The following is a 15921-nucleotide window of genomic DNA, read 5'->3' as shown; positions in this document are numbered from 1 at the left end:
AAGGAGGAATGTGAGGGAGATGGGAAGAACGTATAGTGTTTATAATGTTTTAGGTGAGGAAGTGATTGTGGATTATTGACAGCTGAAACTGATTGAACATGGCTGTTGTCATCCCTCCCGAACTGTCGCTACAAACTCTATTTTGATTCTGTAAAAGGATACAGGAGAAAGTCCTTAAGGAGTCCTCCTTATCCTGTCTGTAACAACCAGAGCATTCCCTCATCTGAATCAGCCACAGCAGCTGAATCAGTTCAACTGAAAGGCAATACTGTGGCAACTGCACTATCACAGTGACAAAAGGGAACCCCTCAAAACACCCTCAAGAGCCCCAACCTGCTGGATGTGTGCTCCGTTTTGCTAAAGTACTTAGACCAACTAATATAGCATAAAGGCTAGATGAGCGCTTTCTTCACTTAACCTAGTACATTTTTCAGATCCAGTGACAGGGCTCTATTGCTAAGTTGCATTTTTTTGGAGAGGGAAGCGCTTTCATCAGCATATTGTAACAAACAGCAAAGCACTTCAGGCTTAATTGTAATAATTTAACATAATACTTTGAAGTGCAAAAATCTCTGCATGACGGATATTAACTGCTTGTAAAAGCAGGTCTCTGACAGGCAGGCAGGGAGGAGACCTGTGTGGGTGGGAGTCAGAGATCTCGCCAGCCCTCTCTGGCCCTCTTGTCTTTGGTCAGTAGCTAACACACACTAAGACCATAATTAGAGTAACAAATCGGAAGACGTTACAATCCAGCTCTTAATTTGGAGCTTATTGATCAAAGAGATGCTTGTCTAAGGCCATGTTGCTGAAGCTGGTCTGATCTCAGGAAGCCAGCTTCAGCAACATGTCTGGGCAGTTTGTTCCAGACACCTACAGCTCTTTGTGTAAAGAAGTACCATCATAGATCCGTCCAAAGCATACTTCTTTTTAATGCCCACTTGACACCAGCACCCAGAGTCATACTTTTGCACACAATGCTCCTTAACGGCCTTTTACTAAAAGTACTTCTTCACTGCCACACAAGACCTCTTTTTTTAAGTACTGCACATTTTAGGTAGTCAGCAAAACAAGCCGTGGTTAAATCATGCTGGCGATGGTAACTCAGGACTCATCCTTGACACCTGCATGTTCTCCAGATCCTCATATCCCTTTTCCGCACGGCTCTGTTCCTGCACCAGAAAGAGATTTGGTTACCAGACTAATTTGTTTCCTTCGGTAGGCATTAAAGAACTCTAAATCGAGACTCTGACACGATAGGTATGAGATGAAGGATTTTAGAATAAGCAGACTGTACTCAGTTTTATCATCTTTTTCAGTCCCCAGGGTGCGAGTCTTTGTTTTCTTATCGCCTGATTCATTTGCCTTTATATCTCCTAGAATACTTGCAAAGATTAATTTACATCACTGTGCTAAGAGTGTGAGTATCTTATTGTGAGGGGAAAAAGGATCAACACAAATGCAGGCAAAAGAAGACAAAGTTGATTTGAGGGAAAAAAAAGGTTATCTGATTGGAAAGGTTTTTTTCCTATGAGTTCAAAACAGTAATAATTTTGAAAAAGGATATCACATGGTTCACATCTTGTTGATGTAATGGGCACACACTCTTAAAGAGCATTCTGGGAATGCTGGGTTATAATACACTGGGAGGAATATGACTCCAGAACTGAGCCTTCAGAATGTGAGGGTAGATAACAGCTTTTAGACTTAATGTCTAACAAGTTGCTCTCTGCAGGAAAACTGAGCCATCCACCAGCGGGTGGGATTTAAGGTTTTCTGGATTAATAATACATTTTAATGCACAAGCTGCACTCATTTTATGTATATAAGGAGGTAAGATGTTTTTTTCAGCATACTGTACGAAGAGCATAGGTTCTTGAATCTATTAAGGGGTTAACCCCTGCCTGAGCAGATCACTGTCAGAATAAAACTCGTTAAAATATCGGAGTTCAGCAGGACTGAGTGAGAAATTGAATTAATCCATCCTGCTTATTTTCAACAATTTCAGGAGCTCAGTGAAGGCGAAAACTCAGCCAAATTTCCCATGACACCTGATAAGGGGAGAAAGAGATGGGTTTGGAAGAGGTGTCAGTGAAGCGACCGGCTTGCAGTTGGTGCTCAACAAAGGTTTTGTTCAGATGAGGGAAATGTAATCCCCACTTTACTGAGCCCAGGAAAAGCACCCGGAGCTGGAACCACCATAAAAGGTCAGGAAGGAACGGGTGAGCTTTAGAGATATCAAAAATCACATCTTGGTAAACAACCAGGTTTATTAAATGTGTGCAACAGCTGTTACAAACATTGGCAGCCAGTTTCTGGCTTTATGCACAAGAGAACGTTAAGGTGTGAATTTTACTTTTATATTTTCAACCGTGTCAGAAAATGTTTTTTTGTTGGTGCGGTATATCATGGGCAAACCGGGTTTTTTTAGGGTGCTCACTATTATCATACATCTTCATTGGCCGTTGTATCCTCTGAAGGTCAGACGCCTATTAATAAAACATTTAAAGTGAAAGAAATAATCCAAACGATTCATGATGTTATTAAAAACTGTCTTTAGAACAGTCTCTCAGTTCTCGGGACTCTGAATTCCACCTTAGCAGAGCTAGTCAACGACAGTTTTAAAAGATGCCTAAGGCAGGCTGCTTTAATCTGAAAAAAAAGTAGAGACGGCAATAGATGAAGGATTTTTTAGCAGTCTGTAAAGAAAATTCCATAGTACATTAAAGCCTTAGTTTCAAAACCATTAAGGAAAGAATGATCCTTTGCATCGCAAATGGAAAACTTATTTTTGAAGAGATTCAAGGAGAATAAAAGCAGTGGCTGTAAACAATTCAAAGACAAAAATGACAGAACCCAAAAAAATAAAAACCGATTCGATTCAGACATACGCCTCTGAGTAGAATCTGAGTAGAAAAACAAGCCGCAAGACCATCTCACTATTATTGACTTTAAAGTAGAATAAATAAAATACTCTAAATTATGTTAACTTTTAGAAGACCGCCAGTCTTACTTTTCCTCGACTCACCATAAACATGATGCTGGCAATTGGAGACATCAGAGTAAATGATAGATATCTACAGTATCTCTAAAACACAACATAGCAGGCAGAAGAACAGAGTGACAGCAGCCAACTGACAGGCACAGGTAAATTTACATCCTGTTCATAATGGATAGCAAATAAATCGGTTGATGAAGACACCAGTAACTGAAATGCAGGGCAGACAGCAGATGCAGAACAGCCATAAATATTCTAAATGAAAGCATAATGCTCTGAATTACAAGAATCCCCAAGGTAAAGCTCTACAAACAAAGTAAATTCCAAACAAAGTGAACACATCATATACCCTTTCTGTCTGCTCTCCTGACTGTGGTATGAAAACTAATTAACATCTACAGCATCCAGTCCTCATTTCTCCTGTCTGTATCATTACCCTGTGATTGTGAGCCCTTTCAGAAACTCAGAAAAAGCTTAACCACTCTGCTATCTGATCGCCTCACTGACTTTGTCCTAATAGATAGATCTGCTTATAGCACCTGTTCCTGCGTCTGCTGAATCAGTGCAATTGACTGGAATACACTAATTCAATATGTTCCCCCAGAACCCTGTCATTTATTCACAACATGCAACAATTATGTAATCGGGCAGATATTGTCACTGAATGCAGGCCCTTAGATTTTCACCTGAGAGCAAAATAAAATAATTAGGCTGAGTTCTTATAAGGTTTGTAGTTTTCTCAGAAATTGTTATGTGGTAGAGATTAAAGACACCATTAACAGAACAGCCCACACTTCTAATTTGAAGTCTGCAATTACTTCACTCTCATTTTAAGTATAAAATACTGGTCAAATATCTACTAAGGCCTTTAGATATTCAGTTCCATGTGCACTAAATAAAAAAATCATCCTGTTTGCGCCTCTGTGATCCTCTTCAGCAATTTCACCTCTGCTCTGAGCACGTCCTGTTTATCTAAGGGTTTATGGCTGCATATGAATTTTGTATTAAGGCATTAAAAACAGAGAAGCGTTTGATAGGTTTTTTTAGGTTTTGCTCAAGAGGAGGTCAGCCTCCGTATCGAAGTGATGTAACTGGAGCACCTTGCTTCCAGTAAAGGCAGCGGCTGTCTATAAAATATTTACACTCATATTATTCAAATGTGTTTTTTGTGTGTGAGGAACCAGAGGATGCGAGAACAGAGTTTGTGATTCTGACTGAGCAATGGAAAAACAGCTTTTGTTCTTTGTATAATAATCTCACAGCAAAGCAAGCAGAAAACATTTACATACAGCAATGCAATATGGAGAGTAGGTTAAAACTGTGTTATTTAGAAATGCCTCCTTCAGTATCAGCCACAGAAGCACACGTGGAAGGAGGTGGTACGAAATTGGATACAATTCATTTGTGATACATGTTGAGATCATGTGGAGCAGTTTATTATATTAATAATTTCGTGTGGCACGTTCTGCATGTTGCATGTTAAAAAATAAAGACACCAGCATTTGTGCAATGTTTTGAAAAACACTGAATGGGACCATCAACATACTGAATAATGTATTGCTTATTCAGTGAACACCTTGAAAATGCATTAAGCATTTTCACATAATATAAAATGCTTTAGCACATAATGTAATAACATCCATCTTGTTAAACAAAAAAGGTTATATAGCACAACATAACACGCACATATAGATATTGCTCTACCATTTGCTCTGAAAGGACAAAATGTCTATTAGCTTTCTTGATGGTGCAGGGTTTGGGTTTTTTTTGTAATGGACTTTATTAAGCAAGAAAGTTGGCAAAGGTATTGATCTAGTTCGAGACATCTATCCCAGTGATTGGGTTTCATTGTCACACCCCACCCACACAAAATACTGTTCTGTTCAAACACATTTCCATTGGATCACGATGGCAGACCAGTAATTCAGCAGATAGCTGTGTTGACCGAATGTAGAAATAATACAGAAAATCTGCCCTGTCACTACACCTTTAAACACTATTTCCCTTTGATGAAGTTGACTTTCTATGTCTCTTAAGAGCAGAAAACTAAAACATTCACTGATATTAGTAGGGCGTGGCAGTTTTGAACGGTGAGCTCCTACAGTATACCTGTGTCAATACAGTAGAAATGTACCCATTATTATCACTCAGTGAAATTCTGCTTGAACATTTGCACACCAGGACTTCAGCTGCCGGTCATGTCACACTCCAGAATGTCACAGGTAAACACTGCGCTTATCAGGCGGCTGCAAGCTCTTAATCTCCTGGTTAATAAATCACAGCCATCCCTGAACCAGCTCTCACTAGCAAGGCAAAGCTCACTGGGAACGCTCAGCGTGATTTTCCATTTCCAACAGTAACAATGAAACGAAAATGATTTTTTTGTGATTTTTCAAGTGATATATGTACACAATCTAAAACAAATAGCTGCAGTGTTATACGTCAGAAGTGATTCTGGGTACTTCCAGGGAGGTACTTTCAGGGAGTTGCTGAGATTGAGGGCGCTTTCTTGAAGGGTGGACATGACCACAGAACCTTTTACACTTTCTAATCCTGGTCAGATCACACAGGTGCAGAAAGGCCTGATAACAGGAGCAAGTGACTGGAGTTTAAATGTTAGCTCAATGTTCCCGTGCTAATTCCTGACGAACGCTGGCCTGAGTTCAGTGGCCCTGCTGATCCTGGGGTGCACTTACACAGATACCCCCTGCGACCGGCCCCTGTGTGTGTCTTGAGCCAGAGCGTTTGCTCAGTGCCTGACGCAGCAGGCGGCCTACCGGGAGTTCGCCCACGGAGGGGGGCAGCCAGTTCAGGGCAGGGCGCAGCCTCAGGGAACAGGCTGGCCGCGGGGACCCACGGCGAAGAGGGATCTCCAGCCTGCAGTCACCGACTGCCTCTCTCCCCGGCCGAGACTGGCACAGCGGCTGCACCAACTTTTACACACATAGCCAGCTACAATTATTCCTTAATGAGCACAATCAGAGATCAAGAAAGTGCTCCGGCTCGGCTTTGATTTTACTGCTAACCAAAGATATAAGTTGTACTGAATTCAGAATCTCTTCCCTTCACTTTTAAACTAAAGAGCTAAGCTGACAGAAATAAGTGCGATGCAGTTCTAAGAGAAGTGCCATGCAAGCACAGAGCAGGGGCCGGTCTTGATGATGACGGCTGGTATTAATGAACCCTCAGACAGGCCCTTCTGTCCCTCGTGCAGCAGGGTGCTCCGAGACAGAGCCGGAGCTGTGCCGATGAGCCGCGCGGACATTTCCCATCCGCAGCTTCCAGGACCACAGCAAAGGCAGGGCCGAGCTCCGGCTGACTCTGCAGAAAGGCTGGAAAGGAAATTTGAAAAAAAAAAGAGCAGAGATTTGATGCCTGCAGAGTCAGCACTCTTGCGAACACGTGGGAGAGAGCTGTTTCGCGAGGGCACTCGGCGCCTCTGGGGAAGAGCCATCACCATCACGCGCTCCCAACTCCTAAAGTGCGGCGCAGGATGAAGACAGCAGATTCGAGCCAGGGAGAGTACATTCGGCACATCTTGTTCCTTTCCCCTGTGAGCCCTTCACTCGCTAACGCCTGTTAATCCCCGATGCATCTTTGTTTCATTGAAAGGGAAAGAGAGGCTATATTAAAAAAAAAGCTTTGAGTGTTGCATGACAGCCTTGTTAGTTCAGGGTGTATCCTTTCAGTGAAGAATAATTCCTGTAGTAAATCAGCCCAGAGCACAAGGTACGTGATTAATATGCACTGTTCACATGGGGCTGAAATGCGTGAATCACTTGGCCAAGTGTACAGCATATCAATGGTAGCTGAATAAGGAGCTCATATTTGGAAAAACGGTTTTCTTGCAGCTCAAACCATTACACAGCAGAGTACAGAGTGACAACGAGCCCATTCGTACAAATGCTAGGGCACTACAGTAGAGGAGTATAGTTGTCCCATTCTGTGATCTGGAAAAAAAGTCACATCAAGTCAAGTAAGACTTTGCCAGATTTCGAAAAGAGAACATGTGTTTTCCAAACCGAACTCTGCCTCTTCCTCCCGGCCGTTAGCTTAGTTTACGGAAGCCAAGGAGGATTGTGAAACCTATCCTGGAGGTTGCGTCAGCTCACATTGTACACGACTGGAAACACCAGATAACACACAGATGAAGACTGCATTACAGCGCTGACCCTGCTTCCCCTCTTTCTGTGAATGTTTCTCCTGATTATAATCATTTTCTGAGATTACCGAGAATTGTAATGATGCCATGGGTACGCACAGCTACACACAGGCCAGAGACAACACTTCGACGTTGAGAAAAGTGACAAGTTGAGCATTGTTTAGTAAGGAGAGAAACCACATGCCTCCCATGAGAGACCAGGGCCCCCTGGAAAATGAGAAAGAAGCAGCCAGTTGCACCTAGTGTCCTGTACAGAGGACGCAGGATGAGAGCTGTGTCAGAATCCCCCAGAACACCCCACTGGGATGTCACACAGCATAGCTGCCTCCAAGTTCTTGTTAACATTGTGTACACAGCTATCTAATTACAACAGCACTGGATGACAGGGCATCTAGTATCACACAACGATTATCTCACAGGCATGGTAAACAAACTCTGTTGACAATGTTTATTCGGAGTCAACATGCGATGAATTGATCGGCACCCTGATAGTAAAAGTGATACTGAGGAACAGCTTGCCTGTGCTAGAGAAGATTATTGCACGCCCTGCTCAGAAACAGTATAATGTTCTGAATATCTATAGCAAATACTGCACATAGTGAGGGTTGCGGAGAGAGAGGGTCTGGGAGTAAAAAAATAAAACATTTTCCTTTTTCAAAGAGGAACATATCAGGAATAAACTAGCAGGCCAGAGCAGTTAACTGGTAACTGGCTTAAACAGTCCAAGCCTGTTATTATTTATGAGTGAATTCTGACAGAGAGATACATAAGCCTAAAATTATTTTGGTTTTGTTGCTTTTCTGCTTCTTCTGTTTAATATGCACCTACTGTATCTGTGCAGCTCTTCAAACCTGAAATGCGATGGGAGTTATATTTTTTGTTTTGTTTTTTTCATGTGCATTCTATTAAGATTCTATTGTCCATAAGTACAAGCTGGGGTTCTCAGTGAGCCCCATTTCTACAAGCCTTCATCCTCCTGCACACAATTTGTATGTCTGAACAGCAAGCGTTTTTAGAGTCCACACCACAAGATGAATAAGCAAGGGCACCCACACCTTAACCGTCAATATTAGAAACCCATCCATGTACAAGAATGAAGACATTGTTGTGCTGAGTGAGATGACATGTCCCTCCTGTATTCTCAGGATGGTTTATGGAAATCCACAGACTTTCGGGAACACCAGCCCTCAGGATTCCAGGTTTGCGGAGCATCAGAAGTGACTCCAGTTTGGATTGGGCTGGATTGGGCTGGGTTGGGCTGGGTTGCCTCAGCTTGTGTGTGGCTGTGGTGTTGAGCTGAGTCCACTGTGGGAATCACTGGGAGCCACAGAGAGCAAAGGTCCTGCATTAAAGTGTAATTTGTTTCCATGAAATAAAAGAATAAAATTATTTTACACATTGCATCTGAAAAACACTTTTCACAAAGTTATTGAAGCAGCGCCATACTAGATTTGCCAAAATCCAACGCTAAACCACAGGCTTTTTTCTGTCATTAAAAAGGTGTGGAGCTAATCAAACTTTAAGCAAACGTCTTTAATGAATGTGTTCAGAAGATTAGGTTTTCTTAAAGAACTTGACATGCAAGAACAACAGAGTGAACACACTCAAAGATATTAATTTCACAGTCATTAACTGGTAGTTAAAGAATCTAAACAGCATGCAGAACGGAGCCTCTGAAATTCAGGTACAATTACTGAAAACCTAAAAAAAAATATTGCACAAATCTAAAAAATGGTATTGCACAAAAATATATAAACTTCATATTTCATAGTTGCTAATACACCTATGGATATAACTATCTGTCTTAATTTTCTTTTCATTTCATTCGCTTGTGTTCCGTGTTTCTATGAGGCTTAATAGTCTAATCAGCAGGCTGAGAGCCCCATACCTGGGTTATCATAATGTGATCAGGGATCACTATTCAATTCTCTCCCTGTTTTCCCTTCAGGGGTGAGTTAATCCCCTGTCACTAGGGATGGAATCCAGAGCCGAAAGCTGCAGAGCCAATGCCCATCCTGAAAGGACAGGGCACAAGGAAGGAAGGAGGAAGGACTCCACCCGGCACAGAGCACCTCTCTGTTGCAGCACACACGCCAGTTGGCCTCGCCAGGCCAGGAATGGAGGAGAAAGTCAGGGAGCGCAGGATGGAACATGCAAGCTCCACACAGACAGCTGCACTGTCCAGAATCTATCCCAGGACAAAAGAGCTAGAGGGGGCAACGCCAGAATTCCAGCTTCCAAAGGGATTCTACTACAGATACGGATCATGTTCCTATACCGACGCCGAACAAAACTGAAACGCAAACTCGACAAAGCGTTTCAAAAGGCAATGTAAGGAGAATGTCTGCTTGTGTTTTTACAGCGGTACCTGCAGCTTCTGATCTCAGTTTTGCTCTGTGTTTAGTTCAATTTAAACTACAGCGGGGTTTTTTTTGGCAAATGCGTATAATAGAAAATAGAGCTAAAGAAAGAAAGCTATAGAAGTGGCAGGGCTGTACAACAGCCGCTCTGACAGGGTGACAGAAAGTCGCTTCTGCGGTTGACAGAAAGCACTTCCCACAGAGCAGCGCGCTGTGATTTCAGCCAGAGCTCCACTGCGCTCCACACCTCCACCACTGAACGTGGGTGTAGAGGTAACACAAGCCACAAAGCCAGCAAACTCCCAAAAATGTCAAAAGCTTATAAACAAAAAAAACTCCACTCATAAGGCAATATGAGCTGAACCAGCCTTATGCTGACCTAAAGACAAATGCTAAAGGCAGACAATGGCAGCAGTTATCAGCACAAGCGTTATCAGGGCCCGTTTACTCAGATGGGCTTCTGCGGTTTTCCCCACTTCTTATCTTTCAAGTCGCAGTACAGTCTGGGTAGGAAACACTCCCGTAATTACGACGTGTAGGGCTCACCGAAGAAAAGTCACGTGGGTAATTAACTTGGGGGCAATGTGATAAACAACAAGAACAGCAGTTTTATTTCTCTGATGGAAGCGCAATGAGAAACGGAGGGCGGAGAAATATTGTTCATTGAACCTCATTTTTTACACCGGCTCACGAGAAATGCACACAGATAACCTGGCTACCCCATCTGCGTTCCCGGCCTGAACTCTTCTTCTCGGGGATCATCGCCAGAAACAGGAAACCTGTTTAACAATGATGAAAACTACAACAATAATCATCATCATCATGACCATCATCATCATCATCATCCATAAACCTGAATTACCAATTCTGTTACCCAGGAAGTTAACTTTTACAAATAGCTTGAGTAACCGTGAATTAATAAACTATCATTTCCAAAACTGGATCTTGTACACTTATTGAAACAAACACAAGTCCAATTACAATCCTGTTACACCGTAGATTATAGGATTTAAAGGCTGAACACATGTCCCTACCTATTTACAGTGTAGTTTATTTATCTCGCTAATTAGATACATTCTGGTAATGGGAAAACTAATTGAAATGATTGAAGTAACACAGTGGCATGATTGTTAAATGATTATTAATTACTTTTCTTGATGCAAAACAATATAAATGTCTTGGTTGCGGGTGGACTGAATTATTAGTTAAGAAAACAGGTGGTGAGAAATGCATAAACCTATTGTTAGCTCACTGTTTAATTTTTTAATATCTGCACAACCGCACACTGTTTCGTCCTTATCGACCAGCAGCTCGATATCAACTCATTAGCTCAGACCTGAAAACAGGGCAATAGCAGTTTCCTAAGGCGGAGGGGAAAAGAGACAAACTAAGCATTCAGAGAAGCTAGGAATTATTCCATAATTACAAATGTTAGACTTAGGATGATTGAAAGGGTTTATATTAAAAACTTTTAAATTATCCTAATTAGAATATTAAAATGAAAACTAATTATAAAAAATGAATTATAATAAATCTTTAGAATAAAGTTTTTTGGGAATCACTCAGATTCATTTTTAAAGTCAGCTTAACGTGTAAAAAAGTTAACAATATCACACAACATAGGTAATCAGAAAGTCAGGAGAATAAAAATGTTATAAAATAGACAAAGGATATGAGTACATATATGAGTGCATAAAAACATTTTGCAATGACTTCAGCATTAATACCACACGAGTATTACCAGCAGTGCTCATATTCAATATTACAGGGTAAATTAGGACTTTGCTCACTTAATTATTTTATATTGCTGCTGTTTCCATGCCTTTACTCATTCAGGATAATGAGTAGTCTCTAAATCCCGGTGGACTGCAGCCCTCCAGGATCAGGAGTGTGGATCACTCTGTGCTGTATTTGTCTGGCTAGGGGTCAAGGGTGGGCACTTCTGGTCCGGGAGGGTCGGTGCAGATTTTCCTGCTAACTGAGCTCTTAACAAGCTACACCAACCCATTACTTGTTTAAGGGGACCAAGTAAACCAGTTGTCCCAGCTCTTCAGATGCCAGTGCTTCAGAGAGCCTGAGACGACCGGCAGTGTGCGCAAAGCACAGGAACACTGACCGACTGAAAGGACATACTGGTAACATGAAAGTGTCTTACACAGAGAAGGCTGCCTTTACCCAATCGATTGCAGCTGTAGGCTTGGATCACACTCTCATGTCACAGAAATCATGAGTGCAGTCACAAAGTGCTTCCGTGTCTCCACTAGCCCCAGTAAATAACCACTCCTGCAAGCACGTTTTATTGAAGCAGGTGCTGCTACGATCAGCAGATCAGAACACACAGGCACTTCCTACCTTCCTAATGAGATCCTCAGGTCAGTTAGCTGCTACCAAACCGAACAACTACTGCAGAGGGGCAAAATGGGTTCCTCTCATTGGCCACTGTTCTCATGCCTTGGAAAGGTCAAAAGTAAGCTCATTAAACTCGTCCATTAGGGGGGGCAATTATGTGATTATGCTAAAAATCGCACAGTGCCAAGCATAACACCGGGTTTGAGGGAAACGAATAAACACAGAATGTCTTCTGTTGCAGCTGTGATTCAGAGAGTGTTTGGTCTTTCACCTTCCCGGCCTGAGAAATAAACATACTGTACTCTCTCCCCACAAACGCAGGAGGAGCTCCGCCAGCTGACCACGAAAACAAACCCGTGGAAGAGAGAGCCGAGGCACAGGAAGCTGACCGGGTCCTGCCATGAATCCCTAGAGCGAGCGGCCTGCGTTAATCACTCTGCCTTTGGCTACGCGGTCAGAGCTGGATCATACTATCAGAGCGGTGACTTTCTTACACATGCACAGCTCAGCGCCGCGCTTTGTATATATCGCTGAGGTCGCGGGCGAAAGCACGAGCTGCTCAGGGGAGGGGAGGCAGAAGGGTAGTGTTTGGGATGGACTTCCTATACGTCCTCACTTAGAGAGGCACATACAGTCTTCCAGCACGTCTTCATAGTTACTATAGGTACAGTAAACCTATTCATGTTTCACTGAAGCTGCGTCTGTGAAATATTTTGGTTGAAAGTGTAGACTTCACTGTAATTTTAATTGCCCCCATTTAGAAAAATATTGATACTTGAAATATTGTTTAACAGTATCTGTTCCCTGCTATGAAAGCCTGCAAACTAGTGCCGACACACTGCAGTCACAACACAGTCTGTCACGTTGAACTCTGTTCACAAACCCAGTGTGTCCAGTGATGATCAGATTTCTCCCTACTCCTTTCCCATTCCTCAATCTCAGCTTCAAAGCGGGCCAGATCTATTTCTAACTGAACTTCGTATCCTCAGGAGATGTGCATCGTGACCATACAGCTGCACTTCTACACTTCTTGTTACTCCATCGTCATGGAAAAAAAATAAAGTCAAGAACAAAACTGCACAACGAAACCTTTCTTAATTTTGTCGAAATATTCGTTCTAGAAACTCATTTGGAGTCTATTGTGTGACACAAAATTACACTCAGTAAATAAAACACTTCCTGTTTTTCTCCTGTGGGAAGCTTTCCACTCCATGGATAATTAATGAGGTGTCCTGGTCACCCACAGCTGGAAAACTGGGCCATGAAATCTCCTCAGGAACACGCTTTCCATTGTACAGGATCCCACCTGAGACGGCTACCCAGGGAAGAGGTGTATCTGAGTTCTGCTATGTGCGCCGTGGCGATCGGGCAGGACTCATCCATCAGCTCATCCGGGCTGTGCTGAGTTACAGGCTCCCACAGTGTGGAGACACCCGCTGTAAACAGCAGCGCCTCCGGAAGGCCGCTGTGACACTCACTGGGCCGGAGGGCTGTCCCTGTCTGCTAGCGTGGGCCGAGGAACTGGCCGCTGGACAACACAGCCTGGCTCTCATCAGCACCGTTCAGGAAAATGTAATGAGGGATGTGCAGACTTAAAGTGGAATTAAAAGCATTGTCTCACAAAGAGTCTGACTTTCCACTGGGTAAGCTCTAGTCTTAGGTTTGTATGTGATGCTGCATATTTAATTTCTGCCATTATTTCCAATTAGTATAGCATTTCCTTCACATGCATTGCCATTCATCTTTTTTCCTGCAAAGACAAGATACGTTCTCGAGCAAAGGTAAGGAATTACAAGTTAAGCACAATCTAAGCATATATTTAATAAAGGCATTACATGTAATTACACAGGCATTTGTTTCTTAATTAAATTTGAACCTGCGCATTAATTGGATGCACAAAGCAAAGCGCTAATGAGTGGGATTTTCTAAACAAACAACAAAGGAGAAAAAGGAGTCCCACTTTAAGTAATCACAGATGCTATTAAAACTGCAAATCAAATGACTAGCCTTATGTCATTTCTGCTTCAGTGCCAAATACATTACTTATTAAATACAGATTTCTCTGAGAGAATATTTGTCAATTTTCTATTCCGTGTGTCTAAACAGCGGCATTGCCTCATGCACAATTGTTCGTGCTTGGCTAAATCCCGCAGTAAGGAAGAAATGTAATACTCCAATTAAGGCTGATAAGAGACTAAAATGGCCAATTACCCACCTGTTTATCTATGTCTCTTCTTTTCTCTGAGCATACACGCGGACTGAGCTCTCCCGCTTTTCAGAACGTGGACGATCTGGTGCAGCACTGAAGAAGACCTTCACAGTGGCTGCCGCTTTTTGGGAAACAGCCTGACCAAGTTCTTAGGCCAGAGACTGTCAGGTGCTCAAGAAGCGTTTTATTTATGTGTTTAAGCAGAGCTCTACACACAGAACTCAGGTTTTGACACTGCCTACCCCTCCAACCTCAGGGGTCTCACACCCACTTCCTGGAGAGCCTGCTCTCTTCTGGTTGTCTTTCCAACCTGTGTAGCCTATTAAACAATGTATCATTTTAATCATTAAGCTCAATTAATCATTAATCAATTAAACAATTTCTTATTTGAAAATATATGATTTTTCATTAGGTTGCTTACAATTGATTACACAAGACATTCACTCCATTAACAAAACAGATACCTACTGTATAAAGCACTTTGGATCCTGGTTACAGTCATTACAATTAGACAGTTAATTGAGTAATTAGACCGGCTGTGTACCTGAGAACTCTGGAATAAATACCAGAAGGCACTACGTCTTCTGAGTTTGAGACCCCTGTCCAACAGCACCAGCAGGTAGATTTAACATTACGAAAGCTAATAAACATCTTAAAACATAATATATCTTTTCAAGTGTCCTCTGGAAAATGACTGACAGAAACAAGATGCGAGACTTCAGCTGAGACCTTAGTTTCTGATAATTCTGCAGTGCAGGTCCCAGCTTATGGACCATCTTGAGTTGCACCTCCATCTATTACCAATAGAGGGCGTCGTTATCTGCAATCCCTTTGCCCATCACACAACTCTTGACAGCACTGTAACAAGGTTGACTAAGGCAGACAAGAAGTGATTACATCCGTACATGCACACTTCAGAACACAAATGTTTTTATTCAAAATTAGAATCATTTGTTTGTCTGACCTGACTCTTCTATCCCAAGTGATTTGTCAGGGTTACAATCACCTTTGTTTGTATACAGTTACATTTGCTGAAGCAATCTGGGTCTGGTGCTTTCTCAAGAGGACCACAGTGATGTCCCCATGTGGGAGTGAGACTATAGCGCCCCTCTGTCAAGAGTCAAGAGCCCAGAGCCCTAAGCACCACCGGTCCACAAATGCACAAAGAGACCTGTCACATTAAAATCCACCCTCCCATAAAACGATGAACACTCTTATCTGACCAGCATTCCACACCTGCAGTTTATAAACCAGCCGTCTGTGTGACAGTCTGCGTCAGGCCAGGCTCCCAGACACGGATGAACCCCTTTCCTTTCTGCCGCTGGCCTTATTTGTGATACATTATCTCTGTGTCAAGGCTGCTCATTTTGAGTGGGTTTTGTGTACTAACTGTACACCCCTCCCCATAACCCCCACAGTCTCACAGAACAGAGTTCAGAAGAAAGCGCAAGACCCCCCCTCTTCATTCTATACCCCCTGCATCTTGGAAGAAAAGGTGTTGCTCGTTAGGGCCTGTGGATTAGTGTACAAGCAAGACAGGGTCCTGCAGGCCGAACGAATGCAATCCATACTGCCCACTATCTCCTGAGCTAGGCACTGTAGCACTGTACATCAATCCACACCTGCTTCTCACCCCCCGCCTCCCCGTGAGCTGCATCACAGCCAGCTGTTTGTAATGAACAACCCCCTGTTATCACTCCTATCTGGGTCTGAAACATCCAGACAAGATCTGTTTCTTCAGCAACCATCCATATCACTGGCTTGTCAGGGGGAGATAACACTCAGGCAGTGTAATCATTGAGGTGTCTGACGGCATTCAAAAAATAAAAAGGTCGCTCAAGCCGGG

At 42.7% G+C, this 15921-nt stretch overlaps 1 long non-coding RNA gene across 2 annotated transcripts in view; it reads right to left on the bottom strand.

Moving 5' to 3' along the window:
• Positions 1-1703: 1703 nt before the first annotated feature.
• The window catches only part of LOC148644748 (uncharacterized), a 121075-nt gene continuing 106857 nt past the window's right edge, over positions 1704-15921 (bottom strand). For both annotated transcript variants that reach the window (XR_015928608.1, XR_015928607.1), the window contains one exon: positions 1704-6327. This is a non-coding gene — a long non-coding RNA (uncharacterized LOC148644748). The remainder of the gene's footprint in view (positions 6328-15921) is intronic.

This window comes from Lepisosteus platostomus, chromosome 19 (genome assembly GCF_059453375.1).
Source record: "Lepisosteus platostomus isolate fLepPlt1 chromosome 19, fLepPlt1.hap1, whole genome shotgun sequence".
Classification (NCBI taxonomy): domain Eukaryota; kingdom Metazoa; phylum Chordata; class Actinopteri; order Semionotiformes; family Lepisosteidae; genus Lepisosteus; species Lepisosteus platostomus.
Note: the sequence above shows the minus strand (reverse complement) of the source record. Positions and strands in the feature narration are given on the sequence as shown.